At 43.6% G+C, this 24,383-nt stretch overlaps 1 protein-coding gene across 7 annotated transcripts in view; it reads left to right on the top strand.

Annotated features, from left to right (window-relative positions):
- Nucleotides 1-24,383, top strand: part of MEGF11 (multiple EGF like domains 11) — a 408,014-nt gene that overhangs the window by 31,633 nt on the left and 351,998 nt on the right. The window contains exon 1 of one of the 7 annotated variants that reach the window (XM_088139199.1): nucleotides 16,239-16,335. The exons of the other annotated variants lie outside the window; for them this stretch is intronic. The gene's annotated coding sequence lies outside the window, so the exon portion shown is untranslated. Of the gene's footprint in view, nucleotides 1-16,238; nucleotides 16,336-24,383 lie in introns of those variants that run through there. 7 annotated transcript variants of the gene reach the window in all.

Raw genomic sequence — 24,383 nt, 5'->3', positions numbered from 1 at the left:
TGGACGTCAACTCCCAGAATTCCCCAGCCATGGCTGGCTGGGGAATTCTGGGAGTTGACGTCCACTCATCTTAAAGCGGCCAAGTTTGGACAACACTGCACTAGCAGATGGTTGAGGGGGTCAGTGCATTTGAAGCGCATCCTGCTGAGGAAAAACCAATTTGATATTATGGTCACAACTTTCAAAGAGTTCGCCCAATCCTCCATGAATTAGTCAATCTAAGCTACTTAGCCACGATGGCAATAATATTCCCAAATCAGGGACGGTTTCCTTCTCAGTGCTGTGGCTGTGGCCTTCTCACTGGCATCTGTCGGCCAGCGTAGTGGGTGAGACCGAACTGCGATCTGATCCAGCAGAGCTCTTGTGTTTCTGCTTGAAAATGGAGTAGTTTCTTGGCTGTTTGGAATATCCTAATGTACAAATCTTGCTCACTTGGATATTTTCAACTACATATAAATCATGCCCATATAAATTATACTTGGTGAAGTTGCTTGTCATCACACTTATTAAATGGTCAGTACCTGCAACGGTCTTAGTCAAGTTGATGCATTCCAGATGTGTTAGATGTCAACTCCTATAATCTCCCAGCACCATCAGTGGCAGTGATGGGAATTGTAGTTCAACCCATCAGGACGCTGTTACATTGGAAAAGGCAGAATAGCAGGCTGGAACAGGGTTTGTACCATCTTAATCAGTTTTCAGACTCACTAAATTGGACTTCCTTGCATCCTTCCTCATATTATATGTAAATGACACTTAATCTTCAGTGCAATGGATCTTGTCTGAAATTGTTCTGTAAGTATTTATAATAAATTAATTGAAGTGGACATTTGAAAACCAATCAATTCTGATGCAATTATTGTGATGGGCTTCTACTTAGGGAAGAGAACAATGCATCTTAAGTAGTTTTGCCCAGCTTCTTTTACCAATGCTTCTGGGGGAGAGAACCTGGCTTAAAGCTGCTGCTGTAGGTGTTCGTCACAGGAGACCTTTGAAACTCCTGGGTGACCTCAGGCAGATCCTTCACATTTTATGCTGCTCCATTCTCAATCTGGAATGTAGTGCAATTTTGCTGGGAGTGATTTGGATGTTTCCATTTGAGCTGACCTAACGTTTCAGCCCTGAAAATGGGTACCATCTTTTCCTCTACAACAAGCACTTTAGAAAGATTCTGAAATAACAAACAAACCCTTTCTTAAAATACTTCTGGGTGTTTTTAAGAGCGGAAAAGACTCTAATAGCGACCTCTTACATTGGCGAATAATCTAAAAAGGTATGTTTGAGCTCATATATATAATCAGAGTTCTTTTAAACTATATTTTTGATTAAGTCATAATTATTTGAGTTTACAAAATGTGCAGAGTCACTAACAATGGTTTGTAAAGCATATTGGTGGAGTTCCAACAACACATTAAGCCAATACTGAACAAGGTCCATGATGGAAAATCCAGCCTCTCCTCCTTTCTATGAATTAAATGTTACTGATTGGCTAAAGTTTACAGAATCATAAGTTAAGAGTTTTTGGCTTTCAAAGCCACTTGGAGATCTTGAAAGAACATGATTGAGAACAGCTAAGGGAATCTAGGTGGACCAGATGCATTGATTGTTGCCATTAACCAGCATAGGTAGAAAAGGTATTTCTAATAATCAGGTGCTATCTGGAGTCCTGTGCCCACTTCTGGGCATCACAGTATAAGGAGATTTCAGAAAAATTGGAAGGTTCAGAGGTAGTCAGCGAGGATGATCAAGGGACTAGAAACTAAGTCCTGTGGAGAGAGATTGAAGGAATGTGTGCTTGAAGTTGGGTGTGCTTAGCTTTGAGAAGAGTAGATTGAGGGATGGCAATACGATATCGCTCTTCACATACCTGAAGAAAGTATGTGAGACAGAGGAAGTATGTCTGTATGTAAGTTGTCGAATACTGGTTCCAGAATGGCATATTAAAAAGAGAACTTCCTAATAGTTGAAGCAATTTAACAGTGGAACTAGTAAACATGAGACGTGGTGGGTTCCCATTTGTTGGAAATGTTCAAGTGGGAGGTAATTTGGAGTTACTAATTGAGTAGGGGGTTGGCTCTAGGATTCTGTGATCTGCAAGTAGGGATATTTGGTTTTCTCAAGAGTTAATGTTGAACCCAAACCCAGTTTTTTCTTTCACCAATAAAATAACTTTATGAGGAGCATTTTGACATGAATTGCACAGGTACACTCCCCCTGGAAGGTAAGTGGAAATGCCAGATCTCATCCGCCAGTGTGTAAAGTGTGAAATGGCCTTTTCTGAGTGCAGAGACAACTGATCTGGCTTTCAAGGCAATTGGCCAAACTTGCTTTTTTTTTTTTTTTTTATAAAATAAAACATTGGAAACTGTAGCTGATAGCGATTTCTGCTGAGCCAGTGAATGGTATCAGAGAGATTCTAGCTTTTAATGGGGAGGGTAAAAATGATGAGATTTCCCTGTGGTTTTGGAATCAATGTAGGCATCTCAGAGCTTCTGGTACTGGAAACTCCACATCCAGAGGAAGTTGACCTGCTCTGTATGAGTGAAAAGTGCTTTTGAAAGGAGTTTCAGAAATAAATTGAAGGGAGACAGATAGATCCACTGTAGAATGTTGAACAATAAATTCTGGGCTGCTGGAGTTAAACATCTGGTTTTTCATTTAAGAGGAACTCACAAACGGAATTTGCCCCCCCCCCCCAATTACACAAGTCTCATATTCCCAGTTCAAGATTCTGCCAGCCCTGCCTCATTTCAAGAACTCCATTCCACTCCTCTATGTCCCTTGTGCAGGAGTAAAACCAAGACCTTCAAACTACCAAGGCCCCTGAACTCAGATAGGCCTCCCTAATACCTTACTTAGGCATTTGCAGATGCTGGCTCATTAGTTATCTTAATCAGCACTTGTGATTTTAAATGGGAACTAGGAAGTAACTAACCACAAAAGCTGTCTTGTGCCAACCTCCATGTTATTAACTGTGTATTCTGTTACAAAAACAAGCGATTTCTGTAGACAATCTCTCCCGTGCCTGGCCTGTTCCCCCTGCTGCAGAAGCAGAGAGATTGGAGAGGAAGGGATTACAAGAGAGTAAGCAGGCATGCAATGGGGAATACACACTGAAAGCAATGTGCTGGCGCTGGCAATGGGAAATACGCCAGGGTGTTTGCGTAGTGTGCTTGCGGCTTGTTTTTGATGTGTATTCCCCATTGTGTGCCTGCTTACTCTCTTGTAATCCCTTCCTCTCTGATAAATTTATATACAAACATTAATTCCCTTCTTGCTAATTATCCAGCACTGGGGGAGCATTCCAAAGGGCAGGGGAGTGGGGAAAAAGGGAAGCACAGTTGTGGTCACGTGATTTCCCCCTTAGCAACTGCTTTGCTTAGAGATGGAGTTGCCAATCCCAATTGTGGTCACTAAACGAGGACTACCTGTACTGCAATGTACTCTACACGGGCTTCCCTTGAACGTCTCTTGGAAGCTACAGTTGGTCCAGAATGTGGTTGCGTGAGCTAATATGGGTGCTCCTTGGTATACTCATGTGATATCTCTGCTCCATGAGCTGCACTGGTTACCAGTGGGTTTCTCAGTGCAGTTCAAGGTGCTGGTGGTCATCTCAAAAGGCCTACCTGACTTGGGGCCTGGTTATCTAGGAACTGCTTTCTCCAATTATCTCTGCCCATCCCATAAGATCTGACAGGATGGACATGCTTCAAGTCCCTTCAGTTAAACAGAACCATCTCATGGGATTCTGGAGATGTGCCTTCTCTGTCACTGTCCTCTCCTCTTTCCCCCAGAGGTCCGTTTAGTTCCCTGCTCTGCTTTAGAACAGCATTGAAAACCTGGGCCGGAGTATTTTGTGATCCCACTGAGCGATGACTGATGAGGAAGGGCTGAAACTATTTTTTTATGTACTTCCCCATAGTGTCCTATCATTGTTATAGCTTTTGCCTCCTTTCTGATGGCTGTTTTTACCGTTTTTAATGTAAGCTGCCTTGAGTCTTCCCAGTCTGGTGACATAGATATCTAATAAATACACATGTGTGAATGCAACATGTTCAAGTGGGCAAACATTAGCTCAGTCTTCCATCTCTTTGGTGCACGCAGCACCCCATACCAGTGTGGCCTCGCCGGGTGGGAATCCTGGGAATTGTAGTTTTCCCCAACTGGAGGATACCCAAGCAGTCTTATTTTTCTGAGAGTCCTAATGGTTGCATCTGCCTGTTGGGTAACTTCTCTTGTGCTAGGCATGAAGAAGAAATGGAGAGTATGAACACAGTTATGCATTTGAGTCCCATTGGATGGGACTCATACCGGACTCTTCCATGGGGTGGGTTTTCTTCTGGGGATGATGGATTTGGGCTGGAGGATTGATCTGATGCCTGAAGAAGCATTTCAGCCCTTCCAGCGAGGGAAGGGCTTCTGATGTTGGAGTTGTCCCAACCTGCAGAACAGCAGCCTCGTTGCCGTCACCCGAGCTGCAACATTGCAGAAACAGCTTCTGCAGAGCTGATGGTGAGGTGACCTGGCTTCTTTCAATCGCTCAGGCAGGCTGGTATCTTGACATAAACCTCAAATGAAAAGGGATCAGAAAGCCAGGGAGGGATTTAATTTTGAACATGGCATTTTTATCCTAGGACAGCAGAAACGCATCTTGTAAACTGGTGCTCAAGGTTTTCCCAGTGATTGAATCACTTTATTTTTCTTTGTTTCTTATATCCGCTTGGGAGAAGAAATATAAAAACAAGTGCTCGGTCTGTTTTGATGAGAGTGATTCATATGCTGCTGAGCTTGTAATTCTGCCCTTCTTTTATGGATTAGAAGAGGTGTGGGGCTGTGTGTATCTTCCTCTGTTTTACACCTTCGGGGAAACATATTTGTTCCCGTGTGAAGAAGTACAGTAAGCTGTGTTCAGGCACGGTGATCTGAGATTTGATGTTATACGATTCCTGTTTGTGGTTATGTTGGTAAACAGTCTTTGCTTTTGCTGCAGCTGAAGAACATAGACCATCGAAAGTTTCACGGCTGTGCTGTAAGGTTTTAATTCCTTTATGACTTTACTCTTTTTTTTTTTTATATATATTTATATAAATATTTATATATATATATATATATATATATTTTACAGTGAAGAGAGAGATGCTGAAGCTGTAAATTGAAAGTTTACTTAGGAGATTGAATTTTTTTTCCTGTAATAACACAATAAAAATAAATATAGCTGCGAGGGAACAGACTCTTTCACTTCTAACAGTTATAATTGACAGATGGCAAGTAAACGTGGAGGAGCAGAAAAAGAATTATGGAGAGGTTGGGTGTTTTAAACGCCTCTCTCTCCTGTCCCCTTTGTACAAGGAGTTGTTACTATTAACCTGTTGGTTGCTTACTTCCAACACATTTTAGGGCTTGCTTGCTTTGGAAACCAGCAAGCATGAAACATACACAGTTGAAGGTCGGTTTAGCTTAGTATGGAAGGTTGAGTGTCTTACTCTGGGGCTCGATGGATGGATGGATTGATAGATTATGTGCCATTTTGACTCCTAGCAACCACATAATAGATTGTCTCCATGAGGATCTATCCTTAACCTGGTCTTTCAAGTCTCCCATCGGTGTACTCATCGCCATCGTAACTTGAGTCCTTCCCCCTTGCTGCTGGTCATCCTCTTCTCTTTCCTGCCACCTTTCCCAGCATTAGAGCTTTCTCCAGAGAGCTGGATCTTGGCATAATGTCTCTGAAGAAACCTGGCTGTTTGTGCCTCGAGTGAGAACGCTGGGTGGATTTGAACTCTGATGGTCCACCAGCTACCCATGGTATTCTCAGGCGGGATTTTCTGGGGATCATCCTGCCCTCCACACCGTCCTGAGTCAGTCATCTGCAGCAGAGCCACTGTGGCACAGCAAACTGGGTGGGGAAGGGAGTTGAGTAGACTGCAAAGGCCTTGAACCCTTGTCCTCTTGATCCCGTGGCATCACAATCTACCTTCTGCTTTCACTGGCGTAAAGTGGCAGGCAGAAAAAGATGGCTGAAAAGCTGTGTTGCATCGATGAAATCCTGGCGTGTCCAGTTTCCCTTTGCAATCTTTACATCAAAGAGGATTGCTTTCACGTGAGATCTGAAGCCTTTCTCCTTTCCCTCGCTTTAATGTCGTCTCTTTTTCCAAGTTGCAGTTAGTACTTTTAGGCAAGTGAAAAGTTGGCTCGCTGTCATAATTTCTCAGGGTTGTCATGACACCGCAATAACTCTCATTGCACAGAAATCTTTCCTTTTGTGAGAGTAATTTCTCACACCGATAAGAAGTCTAGCAGCAGTTACCTAAACAGCCAACTGATGCAGGATACTCTGCCTTCACAAATGAGACACCCCTCCTTTCCTTTGCACCAGAAAAGTTTGAGCAAACAGGCTAGGAATTTGCTGAGTTAGTTTGCCTATACTGTGTATACCAGTGTTTCTCAACCTTGGCTGTTTTAAGATGTGTGGACTTCAACTCCCAGAATTCCCCAGCCAGCTATGCTGGCTGGGGAATTCTGGGAGTTGAAGTCCACACATCTTAAAGCAGCCAAGGTTGAGAAACATTGGTATATAGGTTTCTTATTTAAACACAGAAAGCACTCACTGGAATTCTTGTGTTGTAACCTTAACTTCCTTGCTAATAAGTATGATTAAATCAGAGTTCTCAAGGCCTTGTTCTTTGAATTAACAGTTTCCAGTAGAGATCATGTAAGAGGAAAGAAGCCTGGTGCCGTTCTTTTCTTTCCCGGAGACTAGAAATATGTTTTCACAGCTGAGATCCTCAATATTCTAGAAAAGAGCTTTGCTCAGCTACAGTACCGGACAATACTTTGATCATGCAATTACTCTTCGTCATTCTTGACATATTATTTACTTACTTGGGTTTATTATCAATCCAGCAAGATTTGGGGTTGGGGAATGTTCAGGTGCCACCTTCCATTGGAAACCTTTTTGCTGTTTTTCATCTTCCATCTTATTTCTTTCAAAAGAGAAATCTCATTAAAGGGGAAATAGAAGATCGCTGTGGCATCTTTTTATCAATCCTTCTAGGCATCTTCTGTCTGCAGACCCTCTTGGTCTCGTAGGTTAAAAAAAACAGATAAATGGTACCTGAAACGTTTGTGAAATGCTGATAGTAAAACGGACAGAATTTCTCCTCTGCCCAGGTGTAATTCTGTGCAGGACGTGGCCAGATGTTACGAGGGTGAGGTTTTGCTCCTGCAGCTGGACAATAATTCCACCACCACCACCACCACCACCACCCTCCAGCCAAGGGCACTTCACTTTGTGCAATCAAATGTGAATGGATTTTCCCCCTCACCTTTGAAAATGAAATTCTGCAAATGGCATTGAAGGGGAGTGACACCGTGTAATCATTTATGGATTGGGTAATGATTCTCCCCCTCCTCTCCCGGTTTGGGCCTTCCTGACCTCTACTCTGGAGCTGCCTTTATCAAATATTGCTGATACCCCCATTTACAGTCGCCAATGCAGATCAAAGCTGACTGCTTGGTTTTCTGTAATCTTGAGCTCCTCCGTGTGCAGAGGAATTGGCATGTCCGAGATGAATGTTGTTCACCAAAAGTGAACAAACTAGGTTAGTTCATGCTGCACCAAAATCTGACTTCCAGCTTCTCAGGTGCTTTCTGTTCCAGGTTGGTTGAGAAATTTTGGGGTGTTGTTTGTTGTTGGAGGTGATGGAGAAGATGGGGGTGGTGTTTTCCATGACCCATTCGCCCAGAGCTGCACAGGCTGCTTGAATCTCCCAGTCTGAAAACACCCCATAATGATTCCATGGCAGCGTGGGAAGCCAGCCAGGCAGGTGGCAGAGCGCTGGAAAGAGGGTTGGGCCATGAAAGACAGGGCCATCTCACACACACACAGGCACGTCTTGGCCTCTTTTTCGCAAATTAGGTCAAGAATACCACATTCCCCCAGTCCTCTTCTCTTCTGGAAGAGAGTTCAAAAGCCAATTATCTTCCATCAAATTGAATGGTAACTTTTTTTTAAAGCATGCAGGAGATCATTTCGTCATGGCATGAAATTTAATGAGGCAGCTTGATAATGGCCCCTTTTTTTCCTTTACACTTCATTCTACTTGGGGCAAGATGGAAATTTATGGGTATAGACTTCAGATTAGACAGGCCCAAGTTCCTAAGCATTTAGGGAGGGCATAGAATGGAGAATTTGGAATTCTAGAAAAGCAATTGGTTCATTTTGATTTATGCTAAGTTGCCCAGGTCAAATCTCTGTCCAGCAAAGACATTTAATTTGGATTCTTGCACTGAGCAAGGTCTACCTTAATGATCCCTTCTAACCATATCATAATTCTGTTATTCCAAGATTAACCTTTTCCTAAAGAAGAAGATAGCTGTGCTACAGTACTTCTGAAAATGTATGAGGTGACCAAAATTCTTGGCTCCTTTTTTCCTTCAAGAGTAAAACTGCACATAGCAACATTGCGTGTCCCATGGCCACTCCAAGACGTTCTTGAAAGATGCAGCCACATCTGTTGAGAACCGAAGACTGCTGTGAGCCTATAGGATATATTTGTTCATAACAGAAAGAGCCAAAATGACTGGCCGCTTTGTACATTTTCAAATGTAAATCCAACCCTCCCTACTTCAGATTTTTATTTTTCCCAATTAAAAATCCAGAAGAGGAAAAAGTTGGATGGAAAATTGTTGTGCAAAGTGAGGAGCGTACAGCAAATTGGGTTGATGCCAGTCCATACATCCTTAACCCCAGCTCATTCACTATTGGTGGATATTTTGAAACTGGCATTTATTTTCAGTGGTTTTATTTTAAATAATTTGTTTAAAATGATGTTAGTAATAATGCCTTTGGTATACTTTTTTCCTTCTCTCAATCATCCTAGGATGACCATGTTCTTGAAAGGTAGTGAAAAACTTTGGTTGAAATAGAAAAGCGGAAACAAGTGTTTGGAGCCATCGGGGTAATACGGATTATATCCTCACTGGACATGAAGTGATAGAAGGTGGACTAACTTTTTTCTTTTAATTGCACAAATATTTGCTCTTCAGCACTGAAGAAGACAAATATGAGTGCAGAGTGATTTTTGAAGGAAGAAAGTATTCTCCCTTCCTTCTTTAGGAGATTCACAGAGGTGTTGTGAACGGTGTCATCTTGAAAAGAAAGAATTTTCTTTATTGTAAGAGCAGAAAGATTAGGTTCAGTATGGGAAAATTCCATAGCAGTTTCCTATCCAATTAATTGTGGATGACTTTCAAATAATAATAAGAGTTTTAATTCAATTGACTTTAATTTTAGTTTATCTGAAGCAGTATTTCTCAAGCTTGGCAACATGAAGATGTGTGGACTTCAGCTCCCAGAATTCCCCAGCCAGAGGATTGTTACCTCTTTTCTTTTCACCAGCAGTTTTTAATTGAACCTAGTTTTTAGAATAAAAAACAAAGCCTTGTGAAGGTCCTTCTGATGGTGGCAAGGAGTGGTTCCTTCATGCGCAGGAACTGGTGTGGAGATCTGGAGTGGACCACACCACCCATGTGCTTTCCAAGTGCTCTTGGTCTTAATGCACTTAGAATAAAAAAGACTGGGGATGGAGAAAATTGCATCTTTAAGAGTTGTGTGTTTTTAGGCATTTTGAGAACCAACCTGAACACCAACCGAGAGAAAGGCAAATAAAGTTCTCTTTACTAAATGAAAGCTAAGTGTAGTATTGTAAGAGAAGATGAGTGAGACATTTTGGGGCGGGGGCATTCTTTATTAATCTTCTTTGCTTGCAAGAAATAGGATTATTGGATAATTAGCCTGCCTATATCACAGAGCTGTAATTAAAAACCTAAGGAAGCTAATTAATTTCCATGAAAATAGTTCCTTTGAAATCATACTTTACAGGCATAAAAATAGCTTGGTTTATTTAAAAAGCAAAAGCTATTTCTGGATAGTGACTCTTTAGTGGGGTATATAAAATAGCAAAGACAGGCTTATGGCCATTATTCATGTTTTGACATATCCTAGGATTTATTTTTCTGAACCTCCCACAGCCTTGAAGCAAAGCTCTAAACGTTTTTATCAGTTGCATTTTGACTTGGGGTGATTGGTTTTCTAACTACCTAGAAGAAGTGGGAGAAGGTCAGCTTTAGTCCAGCCAAAGTTTGTGGGATCTTAGGATTTGACCTAGCCGACATCCAGACTTGATGCCAGTTTTCCAAGTGCAAGGTTGTTGTGGCCTTTTTTTAAAAAAATGGCTAAATGTTAATTTTCGTCAATGGGAAGGAAGCCAAAGCGACCTTTTTTACACATTGAAAAGCCAGTAGTAGAGCATTGGTTTAGTTTAGCTGGCTTTCAGAAATCTGCAAGAACGGTCTAATGTGATCAATGCCTACTGATCAATGTTGCATGAGGCTTCCATGTTCAAAAGTAAGATAACCCCAAAAATCAGTGTGATGTTGTGAATCAGTGGTTAAATGTTGGGCTAGGAGGCCCAGGTTGACGTCCACCTGGAACTCAGAAGGTGGTTATGAGCCACACATTCTCCCTCTGTCCAACCTCCCCCATAGCATTGTGGTTGTGGGGTTAAAATAAAGGGAAATGTACAAGTAACCCTTGGAGAAAGGCCCAGGTATTAATCTGACAAATGCACTGATAATAAATACATTAAAAATAAATCCTAGAGGCTGCTTTCAAGGCTCTGTCCCCGGAGCTGATGGATGCCTGCTTGTCCAGCCTTCCTTCCAAATTCCCTTTTTCTACCCTCTGCTGATTTACAGAGAGCAGCAGGGACATTCCTGTTATAAATCTGACTGTGGTTGCTTTCTTTAATATAGCTTTATACTACTACTTACGCCGAAACATCTTGAAGTGGTTTACAAAATATAAAATTATACAATTAGAAAGCACGCGAAATGAAAGACAACCTTAAAACCATGCAAAGTTAACAAAAAGTGTGGGGGAGGGACAAAAACTCAGCGTGACCCAAATCCATTTACCCCACAGGTGTACAGGAAAGGCCTGGGTGAAGATAGAGGTCTTGGGCAGGGGCCTGAAAGATTTAGCAGGAGACAGAGCCCAAAGATCAAGGAGGGCGTCAGAACACTGGGGTCACCGCAGGGAAGGGACTGTGAGGTGGCCTTCTGTGGTTCTCAACATTCTCAGGAAGACCTCCCACAATATTCAGACCTGGTCTGAAACAGCAAAGACCACAGATAATCTGGTCCAAAGTTCTTTAGGGCTGTACACCTCCTAAACCAAACCTTGAAGCTGGCTTGGTAGCCAAAGGACTGCTGGTGCTGCTGCTTCCACACAGGTATAACACATGCATGGACAACTGCCCCATTTGGCACCCTGGTTGCTTCATCCTGTACCAGCTACAGCTTCCATACTGGACTCCAAGGTAGCTTGCGTGGAGCACATTAAGAGCGATGTGGGAGGTCTGTCTTTCCCTGTCCAAGAAAGAACATAATAGTTGGCATTCTAAAGGGACTTCTGGTCACTGGAGTCACCAATGAAAATAATGACTAGAGTCTCCAATGAACATTGTGCCTGTTCTTTTTGCAGAGGTCCATCAAGGACAAGCATTTTTTCCTATTCCTGCACCTGGGAAATGTCCACCTCTAAGGTCTCCATCTTCTTGGGGTTCCTTTCATTGACCTTCATCCACCCCATCACTGCACCCAGACCAATGGTTCAGAAGCTGCACAGCTTTCCAGAGTCAGACGTTATGGAGAAGTGGAATTGAGTGTTGTTAGCACATTGATGATACCTAGACCCAAAACTGCCCCAGCAGCAAAACATAAATGCTAAATAGCATAAGGTGCAAAAGAGGGTCTAGAGGTATTCCACAGCCGGGTTGCCAGGATGCATGGGCCAAGTCACCCAGAATGAATCTCTGAGACTGTTCCCACAAATAGGAGCAGAACCAGTGTCATGCAGAACCCCCAGCTTGCAGAACTAGTTCAGGAGCATGCCCTGAAGTACAAAAGCCACTGAGAGATCAAGCTGGATCAACAGGTTCCCCTTCCCCGTGTTTTCCCATAAGAGACTGTCAGCTCTTTGAGGTAGTCCAGTCTGGGAAACCAAAGTTATGGGTGTTAATACTGTACTACTTTTATTATAAGGTTACAGCAACAGAATCTTGCAAGTCTGAGAGCCCTCCCCCCTCCCTCCCTTTATCTTGGTGAGCACTTGGGAGGGTCAAGTCTGAGACACGTTCTCAAATTACATTTCTGCCTTGGACTCCTAAAACACCTTGTCCCCAAAAGGGCTTTTTGTAATGAGGTAGTAGTGGGCAGAAATGTCTGCTTTCAGGCATGCTTCCTTGGAGATGGGTAGACCACTTACTCCTTCAGAGCTGGCATGTCTGCCCACCATGGTACTTTGGCCCTCCCTGGATCTACCCAGCCCACCTCTTTTGGCTACTTTAAATGAGCCAAGATGGCAGGGGTCAAGGAGTCAAGGAGCATGGTGTCTGGGCAGAGGCTACATGCATGGGTTCCTAAGTGGAAAGTGGTTTGAGTGCAATTAGACCAGAGAGTAACCTGGATTATGCCCAGTAAGTATGAATGGTCTGTTAGGTGCTACTGCTGGTGTTTTTGGTGGCACATCTTTCTGAACTCTCTCTGCTTGTCCACATTTCCTACTCTGAGAAAGGACTCCTGAGGACAACCTTGGGCATTGACTGAAAATCAAGGAAGCAAGCCAAGGAGGCTGCAGATGGCTTAAGCAAAGTCATTCACACGCACGGAAATGTGGGTGGGAATAGCATTTGACTGGATAAGGGCAGAAACCCCACATTTCTCCCAGGGGAATTTCACCCAAATCTGGAAAGCAGATCCTTGGACATGGAGTGGTAGAAGAAAAGGTCAGGATGTTCTCTTCTGCACCAAGCTGTAATTGAATGTATATATCTATATATCTAGAAAATGTGAGATCAAGCATTACCTGGGAAAGCAAATAAAGATTTTGGCAGGAGCATAGCAACTGTCTGAAACGGGATATTGGGAGGATGACAAGCTATAAAAGTCATTGTGGGCAGAATTTCATCACCTTTTAACTTCCTTCTGAGTTCGATCAAGATTTACTTGGAGGTAGACCCACATCTCTTTTTCATTGTCCCACGTGTCTTTTTGCCAAGGAAAAATCCTTTTTTGGTTCTCGTCCCCTCAACTCTGCTTACCGTAAAGATGTTCTCGGGGAAGAGCAAACCAAGTTGTAGAACTCTCTTTTCCACCTTTTTTCTCAAGGTTTTCCCCTCTCTTCATAAACCTCTCGAGTTTGGCCTGTCATTGTTTCTGACATCAGCTCTCTGCCTGCCTGAATTACGGCGGTGTTCAGTTCCCTGTGGTGAGATTTACAACACAGGGATGTTAGAGGAAAGTTTGCATTAAGTTAACAGACCTTGTGAAACTTGTTGCTACTACATATTTCCCCTGAAGGATCGTTTCTAAAATTTGGAGGCTGGGATATAACCTGGAGATCCTGCTTTCTCGAACGGAAGAAGTGCCATTAACTGGGGTATTGTGTTGGCGGGCCAGATCGAACTGGTTTGCCCATCTGTTAGGCATCTTCCTTCCAGTTGGAAGAATAATCTTATTTTAATCCAGCGGCCGAGTTGTTATTCTGTTATGATTTATGTCTTACGGAGCATCGTGAAGACATTTGTGCTAAAGCTTTAAAATAAAAAATTGACTTAGTAAGTCGAAACTCTTTTTATAATAACCAAGTAATAATAAAAAAAAAACTTTAAACATAACTACACAGGAACTTGCAAATGGCAGATGCCTCCTAATCCAAAGCAGCTATATCGTGACTGAGAATACTTGGTCTCTGCACAATTTAATGTGATTTGCAATAACATGGGTCTATTATTTCCAACAAAACCAACTTCCACTTTCCATTGCAAAGGTTTTAAAGAATGCATTTTGCCTGACAAGAGACAACTGCACACCCTGATTTTAGGGGGAGGTAAGTTAATGCAGCACTTTTTCCTCTGTAACTTTTAAGATTAACCGAACCAGAGTTTGAGTTTGGGCAGGGGGAGCCACAGGGTCTGGTCAAAAAAGTCAAGATGGAATACCAACCATGGAGGAGTGGACCGTGAAGATGGGAGAACTCACAGAGATGCCTAAATGGACTTGCCTAATTAGGGAGGGAAGACTGGAAACCCTTTATGGACATTTTGCTGAAAAGGGATAAAAATGAACTGGTGATTTACCGATTAAAAAGGGCGGTATATGGGGAGAAGAGAACTACATTATGTAATTTTGAAGGGGGGGATGGTATCAAGTCTGTTTATAACTGCTGTAAAGAAGATTGGAAGTTGCTTCTTTAAGGATCTTATTTTTTCCTTTTCCTTTTTTCTCGCTTTCTCTTGTTTTCAACACTTTTTTCTTTATCTTCTTTATCTTTCTTCTGTATTTTTTTGTGTTTCTCTTTTGACTTGGTAAAAAAAAATCAATAAAAATTAGATAGATAGATAGATAGATAGATAGATAGATAGATAGATAGATAGATAGATAGATAGTCGAGATGGTAACCAGGCAAAGCTTCAGTTGCCCTGTGGTGGCCACCAGTTTGACTTTTTTTTAATCATACTCTGGAGACACCCCAAGTCTGGGGGTGCCCGCGTTGTTTGCAAAGCTTTGTGAACTGCCCTTTAAAAGGTCAGCCTGTGGAGGTAGGGAAGTGTTTTCCTAGGAGGGTCGACAGCTGTCCAAGAGCAAAAATGGAAGCAGGGACAGGTCATCTCTGGCAAGGATCTGTAGGCATAGTTCCACATTTCTGCAAGAACCAGATCGCCTCTCTCTGAGTGGGAGGAGAGAGCAGGAGTCCAGAATCACGTAGAACAAGATGATGGGAGAGCACGTGAGCCGCAGCACGTGCTTCAGACCAGGGGTCTCAACCTCTAGCTGCATAAGGGCTGCATGAGGACTAGTTCCTTAGGGCAAAGGCTATAGTACAGAAGATTGGGCTCACGTGGATGGAAAAGTCTATAATGAGTCAAGAACTGTAGAGATCCATGGAGATGGCCTTGAAGGGAATACTCAGAAGCTGTTACAGGAACAAGGGCAGACGCCCTGGGAAGGGGGACAGTATGTGGAAGAGACTCAGGTTGGCTCCTGAGATATTATGGGATGTAGAGGGAGGGGAGGTAAAATGCAATCAGACTTGCAAGATTCTCTAACATATATGTTCTCTATATAATATATATTCTCTATATCAGGGTTCCTCAGCCGTGGCAACTTTAAGACGGGTGGACTTCAACTCCCAGAATTCCCCAGGCTAGGGAATTCTGGGAGTTGAAGTCCACTCATCTTAAAGTTGCCAAAGCTGAGAAACACTGGCTTAGAGAGAGCTGGGGGGGAGGGGGGAGATTATCTTTCTATCCCTCCCTCCCTCCCTCCCTCTCCCTCTCTCTCTCTCTCTCTCTCCATCTATCATCTCTCTCTCTATCTCTCTATGTCATCTATCTGCCTATCTCACCTTGTAGCCCCCTGCAATCATACACAGACTCTTGGCAGTTTACATTATACAGTAAAAGAAAATAATAACAATAAAAATGTTGTAAAATAAAACTGACAGTCTTATGTAGGAGAAAGCAGTTAATATCCAAACGCATGCACTATGGTGATAATGATGGGAAGATAGTTTAGCCCCAAACTGGACCAGATCTTTGGGGCCTACGCTTAGCCCCATTGAGTCAATTTATCCCCATTGGTTTAACTGGGGCTAAGTTTAATCCCTTTGGCTTAATTAACTGGGTTTTTGTAGACCGTAAGGAAGATGACCTTGCGGGAGATGTGCAGAAACCTAGGCAAAAAGGGCCAAAGTATTCTTCAAGTCCAGAAGGGCGAGATAATATTTGGAAGTGCCTCAGGCAGACACCACTCTGATTCACTGGCGTATAAGAAGGGGAAGGAGGTACAGCACAATCCAACTCGCCAAGTTCTGTCCTTGTAGCCGATCTCGATCAAAATAGCCTTTCTGTGGAGTTGATCTCCTCATCTGGTCTACCTAGTGGGGCTGCCAGTTTTAGGGTTTGAATGATACCATTTCCTGGCCCATCTCCCTGAGTTAAACATTGTGGTGCAGGAACCAGTGTGAATGTTGAGGTCAGATTATTGTGGGAAGAACAGTGCAAAGGACAGCTTGCATTTTGACTGTGGGAATCGGTGCTCCCTTGAGAGGAGCCACCAGTTCCATGTTGGAAAAACATGCTGCCTGTATTTGTAGGTCTGCCATAGAGGTACAGAAAACATTCTGTCGTCAGAAAGGAAACAGAGTTCCCTGGAGATGGAGTCATAGGCATCTGGCAGAATGACACGATGTCACCAAGAGAAGGGTGTGTGGTAGGTAGTTTGTGTTACTTATATGATGATTTCAGTGATGTGTATGACTGCACTTGACACCCATGGATGGAGCTCCATCTTGAGAGATGAAATGTTTTGCATTACAGACAGTCCCTTACTTACAAACAGGTTACGTTCCAAGAGGCTGTTCATAAGTCCATTTTGTTCGTAAGTCCAACCAAGTAAAAAGTACAGTAAAAAGTAAAAAAAAAAAAAAAAAAGAGGAGGACCAGGGGGCAGGGCAGCGGTGTGGGCAGAGGAGCCCTGTCTTCTGCTGCCAATGCGAGGAGCAATAGCACACAGACTGTGGAGAGCGCAGTGGGATGAGCCGGTGGGGTGCGGTGCACTCCATTGCCAGGCGAGGCAACAGCCCAGGGAGCCACCGCCCGCCTCTCCCGTAAACTAACCCTTTCCAGGAACTCCAACACAAACCTCCAACCTCGCAGAAGGTGGGAGAAAGCAAGAAAGGGTTAGTTTGTGGCATGCTGGAAATTAACCCTTTCCTGCCTTCTCCCAACTTCCAGGTCCATCTTGTTCGTATCGGCGAAAGTTCGCAACTTGAAAGTTTGTAAGTAGGGGACTGTCTGTACATTACAGTAAATCTGTTGCATGAAGGAGCCTTATTGCATCTTTTAAAAAAATGTTTATTGTTCACTCGCTAGAATTACAGGAAGACATTCATGGTCCCCAGTCAGTGAGTTGGGGACCACTGGTGATATCTCTTTTGCAAAAACTTGCCATTCTTGTTTGAAATCTTGCAAGATTTTTGCCCTCTCATCTAAAACGCACAAGATTTCAGACCAAACAGCAACCTTTTTTTGTGGGGTGGGAGGGGGAGGGATATAATCTGGCTAGTGTTCCATGTGCCATGCTGTGTTGCCCCCCTTTTGCTAATGTAGTAGTCCAAAAAGGGTTTTGGTGGCAAGACACTGATTCACATAAAAGGTAAGGACTGCTGTTGTAGTCTACCACAATCCTTTGGAGTAATTCTGTGTAGGAATTGAAATAAGAAGGGAAATACTCTGTTATTTTATCTCCCTACATATCGTCCGTGTTTCAGAGCTCATTCCAAACAAAGAAACTTGAGTGTCGGCTCCCCTGTGGGTTCATTCATCTTCTTATCATGTGAGATGAGATATACTAAACTTCAAAGGGAGTTTCAGCATAAAACCCGCTAAACTAGAATTCATTAGGCAAATGTAGTTCTGCTTTACATGGATGTAATTGGCTACGGCTCTTCCTTCTCCTCATAGTGGTGGGATAAAGCTCTTGGAACTGCAGGCACGTGTGAACGGACCAGGCTGTGGTCCTGTGCTCCATAGGAGGACTCCTGGCATTCTGTGGGTTGTTGGATCTACTCTTGGTTCCTTTTCCCTCCTTGGTATTGATTTCTTTGCCACTGGCAATCGGGCTGGGCACACTGGATCTGGAGAGCATAGTGTGCTTTGGAGCACAGGAGAGGGCGCTCACGTAGCACTTTAGCAACGCCTTAAAGCAGCTGCCTCTTTTCCAGCAATCACACAGCCACCCTCTGCAATTCCAGCCTGATCCTGGGAAAAGATGTGCTTGGTTTAAGGAGCCGCTGGCCAGCATGGCAAATGCATGCCCCTTTTCCCTTAGACTTTGAAAGCATTGCTCAGCATCAGGAGTTTTGTCAACCTTTCCTGCATCTTATGGCGTGGATTTTCCAGCCGAACATCCTGCAGATGTGTCGGGCTGCAGCGTCCAGAATATCTGCATTTGCTGCCCTCCCAACCTGTCTGACCACCCTGCACAAAGGCACTGTCGGAGTGACGCTATGGTTCCGTCAGGGACCGCAAAGCTGTCTCCCTTGTTCGTTGATGCTGGCGCAGTTTGTTTTAAGATTTGCAAAGTCAAAAGCCCTGTCGATTTCTGGTCTCCCTGGGTAAAAGCTGGCCGGCCCTGGGAAGCCGTTGCAACAGCGGAAAAGTTGGGGAGTTTGGGGAAAGTGGGGAGAGAGCAAGGAAGGGGTTATTGGAATAAACTGGCCAGATCAGTAGACCTAGAAATCTGCCTTTCAGCTTGTCACTATTACTTTGTGACCTTATGGATTTTAATGCCGCCCGTCTGCTATTAGTGAATCTGCCTGCGTGTTATACTGTTAGTAGTGGAGCTTATTCAGCAAGAGCACTTGACCTGTAATCAATGGTGAAGGCCAGAGACTGTAAATTAAGCAACAGCTGACGAGGTGCCTGCCTTGCTTTTGGCACCGTCCTGGGGGGGGGGGAGCTCTAAAGGCCAGTGAAGGGCACCTCCCTAAGGACGTCGGGCTCCCACGTAGGGTGTCTACTCATGCCTATGCATTGGGACAGCCCCCGGGAATCTGCTCGCGACGATGGGCTGACCCCTTTTCCAACATGTCTTTGCAGTCCTTTTGCTCGAAAGCGAGGGGGTGAAATTTGGAAATCCTTTTTTGGAAGGTCTGGTGAGCGATTGTGGGGAGGGAGTCAAAGGAATGGAAGAAAACACAGGCTTAAACAGTCAAGAGTAGTGTTTCTCAGCCTTGGCAACTTTAAGACGTGTGGACTTCAACTCCCAGAATTCCCCAGCCAGCATGGCTGGCTGGGGAATTCTGGGAGTTGAAGTCCACACGTCTTAAAGCATGCTGGCTGGGGAATTCTGGGAGCTGAAGTCTACACAGCTTAAAGTAGTTAAGGCTGAGACACAGTGGTCCAGAGATAGCAGCTGAACAGCTGATCCCATGAACAGAAACTTACTGCAGGCGGAGAGAAAGCATTTCTGATCATTCGTAGGGATTCTTTCTCAATGAACTCGCAATAGGCGAGGGTGGGAAATTCCTCCAAGATTCTGTGTTTGCCCCAAACAAGCATTCAAGACCTGAATGAAACATTTGTAGTTCTTGCTTCTTGCTGCTGCTTTAAGAGTAATGAGCCCCGTTTTTTTCCCTTGACCCACACAGATGCTTGTATGAGGTCTGGCTGCTTTAACGAATAGCCCGAAGGCAGGGTCTCTGCAGCGGGAGGGGTTAAAAAAGTCAAGATGGCTGAATGACCACGTGACTGAAGCCCCACCCCTCACACAAGGTGTGCAAAAAGGGTGGGGCTTCAGTCACATAGCCGTGGCTGCCATTTTGACTTTTTTGACCTCCTTTCATGAATGGCCCTGCAGAAGGGTCCTGTGTTTATCCTTGCATGAGGTCTGAAGCTCTTCCTCTGAATTATTTTCCAATTGTACACAACCCTAATACTTTAGTGTACATCTTGAGAGTTGAGTATAGCCCCTGGTTACCATATGGATATTTGCTTGTAATAGTAATCATAGCAATAGACAGCAGTACAATCTCCAGGTAAATACAGAATGACTTAACATTTCAAAATATTGTCTGCTCAACAATATCTTTCCAAAAACTCTAGCGAATGTTTCGTTAACTAGGATGATGTAGCAGTCCGATACCTAAAGGTGAGAAAGGGACTATATTTCAGTAGACGTCTCTGACCTCAATTTCCTAGTTAATTTTTCTAGTAATGGCAAATTTAACAGATGCCATCCATCCACCAGCCTCTCCACTCCACTAAAGCAGTGGCTGGGGAATTCTGGGAGTTGAAGTCCCCACATCTTAAAGTTGCCAAGTTTGAAAAATACTCTACTAAAATGTTCCTTTTCCCTAAAAGCCAAATATGGTATTGCAATAAACTATAGATTGCTTGGTTAGTTTTGGGTTTCTTTGCTTTGTTTAGAATGGGTTAAAAATTTTACAGAATAACTCGCACTAATAAGCTTTGTGATGATGAACTATTTTTTTCCTTTACATTTTCTCCAACAAGTAGCGTGTTGCAAGATTGCTAATCTTCCTAATTATTGCAAGATGCCACCTATAGATTAATTTCCTGAATTGTGAAGATGTTCTCACAGGAAGAGGGTCTGAAATTTATTGCCAGATTTTATCTGGAATACTTCCAGTGAAATCAAACTCCCAAACATTTTTTATGCTGATGGGACTCAGAAATATAAAGATCTCTTGTTCGTTTATAAATTATCACTGCAGTTCCTTGGTTTTTACATGTGCTGTCACAGAAGTATTCTTGTAATACTTACAGTAGTTTTAAGTTTATAAAACCAGTGGAAAGTCAAGTTTTGGCACTTTTGCAAGCTGTTCTAAAAGAAGTAGAACGCCATCATGAAATAGGCCTCATATTTCAAATGGAGAGAAGATATTGATTTCGATCAATGCCCAGAAAAAACAAAACATATAGAAACAAGTTATTGCAGGAACGATCCATACAAACGTAATAGATTTGAACGTAAAGAAGTAAGGGGATAGGTTATACAATACTATTAATAGTAAAAAAATGAAGAAAATTAAGAAGAAATGGATGGCCAAACTAGAATGAAGTAAGTTAGCAATGTGAGTATAAATGTACTGTGGATTCTAATAGTCCAGATTATTGGAATAATGATTAGAAGATATAAGGCAGTGTTGTCCAAACTTGGCCACTTTAAGATGAGTGGACTTCAACTCCCAGAATTCCCCAGCCAGCCATGCTGGCTGGGGAATTCTGGGAGTTGAAGTCCACTCATCTTAAAGTGGCCAAGTTTGGACAACACTGATATAAGGGGAATGCCATTCTACATCATGGAAGGTTAGTAGACCAGGTGTGGGAGGTCCATCACGTGAGGTGAGAGTTGGTTTTTTGCACACATTCACAGCAGCTGTACAGAACTTTGCTATGTAATGGCTGATAAAACTTCTTATTCAGGAAGAGGAAATTAATATGATAGAACATGTACAGCAGAACTCGGAGCATGCAGCAAAAGAGGAAATATGAGTCTTTTCCAGATGTATTTATAAAAGGGGCAGTGCAGCAGTGTGTGAAGAATCTGAGGCTTCCCACGTGGGCCGGTTCGACTAATTGTGGGGATTTTGTTAGATCTCCCATATAAAACCGCTAAGGGTATTTCAAATTATTTTAAGTCCATCAAGGGGCATCTCTACATGAAAATGAGCCAGCTGGCTCCTTGGAGACCGATGAAAAAAATAAAGCATTTTGTATAGGAACACCAATCTCATGATAATCAGGAAATCTCACTGGTATCAGTATCAATTCATCAAATACAATCAGTTATTTATGGTTCTAGACCTATAAATATAAGTTAATATTAATAATTCTGATGCCGTCTTGCCAAAGACCAAGATGATGATGATTCTAACCAGCTCTTCAATTCCACTTGATGGAACAGAATTTGGTAATTTTGATAATTTTGCTGAAATATTAATTTTGAGAATTTGGATTGAAGTTCTCATGGATGCAATAATTAATGTTAGTGGAGAACTGATGTCATAAACCCATGAGAAGGCAAAACCAGGATGCTTATAAAAGAAGGAGGAAAGAAGGAAAGTTGACAAGATGGAAAAGGGAATATCCCAAAGGCCAGTTTTTGGTGAGAAAGCCTTTATGGAAAGGAAAGTTGAGGGGAAGAGAACAAAAAATAATAATAAAAAAACCACCTTCCCTTGGCAAAAGGCCACATGTGACAGTGAAAAGAGAAATTTGGGTTCACCTCCACAGATGTTCTGAGATGATCGAGACATCTCTGGAGGGTTAAAAGGATATGAAATCTTGCCAGACAACTGCTATCTTTCAGTTCAAATGTTATTTGCTTTCCCAGATAGACCTCTCCTCGTACTTGGTTCATATATAGGCCATTTCCTCACGAGGGACATCTTGCATCTTCTAGTGTCACCCAGCTATTGTTGAGACGATGCAGAGCCTGTCCTCAGCGACAGTTGGATGACTCTAGAAGATAATGCTTGTCACTAGTGGCCATTGTGCCAGAGTCAAATACAGTGTCATGCAGAAAAAAAATTCTTCTCGAGTCTTTCCTGTCAGGTTGCATTCCGTTTGATGAAATCCTGAAAGCAAATTATCATTCTTTTACAGGGGAAGGGAAGTTTGATGAAATCCTCCTGGATGGAGGGTGGTGGGCATGGTCCTCTCTCTCACCGGGTCTACAGTTTCCCTGGCTTCTGTGAAATCCCAAGGGAAGACCTCAGGCGAGATTGGGAAATGGTGCAGCCAGGAGGGCTACAGAGGGATGAAAGGAAGGTCCAATATCAGGAGTCGCTTCTTCCACTACCTCCAACAAGTAGACTCAAAACCCTCCCATCAGAAACTGGGGAGGAACACGCAACCTCTGAAAATAAGGTGAAGGCCTTTTTTTTTTCTTTTTTGTAGAGGAAGACAACTTTTTGAGAAATTGCAAAGTGGGTTTTGACACAGCATTAGCTGGAAGTTCAGCAGCACCCTTGGCCACCACAGGGCACCAACTCATTATAGAGGTAGAGCTGGGTCTTAACAGTGTGAGGTTTTGTAGCTCGCTGGTCTCTGGGCTGTACGGCACTGCTATCTCATTGGTTGCTTCTTACTGCTTTCATTAGAGGGGCAACATCCATGGTGGCATTCCAGATTTCTTGCACTTCCCATGGATGGACTGTATGGGGCGGGGTGGGGTGGGGGAGAGGAAGCTTCCAAATTCATAACTGATAAATCTTATTAATGTTCTTGTCATCTGGAAGGATCTGCTCTAATGAAAATATAATGTGTATTTCAGAGAGCGAACAGACGTCTTTGCATCTGCTGGCCCCCTAAACAATTCAGCAAAGATGCCTCACTCACCACCTTGCTCACTCAATCATTATTAGCACAAAGAGCTTTAAGCAAATGCGTGTTTGTTTCCAACTTGTAGAGGTGGGAATTGTTTCTCGCCTACGGCAGCACTTGGAAGAAGTGTTCTTCTGTGACAATTGCCAGCTTTTTCTCTGGGAGTGAGAACCAAGAACTGATGTCCAACTGAAAGTTTTCCCATTCAGGGCAAAGGCAGTGAGAAGCACTTTCTCTCTGGTGGCTTCATGCATCCAGAGATAAAGCCACCTCCATGATGAGGCCTGCTCTGAAAAGAGCTTTGCTTTGGGAGTTTATGTCAGCCCGCAGTTCTGGAGCCAGGCTGCCAGATTCCTTTTGGCACGCATTTCAGAGCAGGGTTTGCCAACCTTAAGATGTGTGGGCTTCAACTCCCAGAATACCCCAGCCAGAAAAGAAGAGTCAGAAATGACCAGTTGTTGCATAAAATAAAGCCATATTTACACTTGAGCTCCTCCACATTTTCTCTTCATGTGGCCTCCAGACCTTCCTGTCCCCGATGTTAGTACATTTCAGCACTGAGTTGGCATTCGTTTGGCTGCACACTGGTTCATCTGACACTGCGGAGGCATAGAGATTGGCCTTGAAGAACAGGAGGAAGAACCACTAACAAGATACTCGGCAGATAAGAGGGGCCTGGGCCAAGAAAGTAACTTGAGAAAATGTCCCAGACAGGCTCCTCCTTAGATCAGATAAAGATAAAGGGAGGGAGGGGGAAGCACATTCAGACTTGCAAGGTTCTGTTACTACAGCTGTTACAATAAAAGTACAGGTAGTCCTCGGTTAACGACCACTAGTTCAGTGACTGATCGAAGTTATGATGGCACTGAATGAGTGATACTTACGACCGGTTCTCAAAATTCTGGCCATCCCAGCACCCCCGTGGTCACATGATTGCAATCCAGCCACTTGGCAACCGGCTCTCACTTAACGATGGTTGCAGCATCCCGTGGTCACATGATCGCCATTTGTGACCTTCCCTGCCAGCTTCCCACAAGGAAAATCAATGGGGAAGCCGGCAGGGAAGGTCACAAGTCACTCTGGTAAGTCTCCAGCATTCAGCAGCAGCCACTCCAAGCCCCACTGCGCTCACGCCACGCTGGCCCCTCATGCACCTCCATGCGCCTCCCTCCCCCAGCAGCAGCCACTTGCCTGCCCACCAACCTGCTTGCAAACCACCTGGGGCTTGCAATTTCCTGCCAGCTTCCCCACTGAGTTTGGTCGTTGGAAGCTGGCAGGAAGGCACGAGGAGGTCCTCGCTTAACAGCCCATGATAATTGCTTAACAACAGCAATGGCAAGTGCCGGGATTGCCGTCGCTAAGTGATATGGTCACATGACTTTCCGCTTTACAACTGCATCGCTTAGC

Source organism: Python bivittatus, unplaced genomic scaffold (genome assembly GCF_059951505.1).
Source record: "Python bivittatus isolate LINGU-HERP-01145 unplaced genomic scaffold, Pbiv_v1 ctg000210_np1212, whole genome shotgun sequence".
Lineage (NCBI taxonomy): Eukaryota > Metazoa > Chordata > Lepidosauria > Squamata > Pythonidae > Python > Python bivittatus.
Note: the sequence above shows the minus strand (reverse complement) of the source record. Positions and strands in the feature narration are given on the sequence as shown.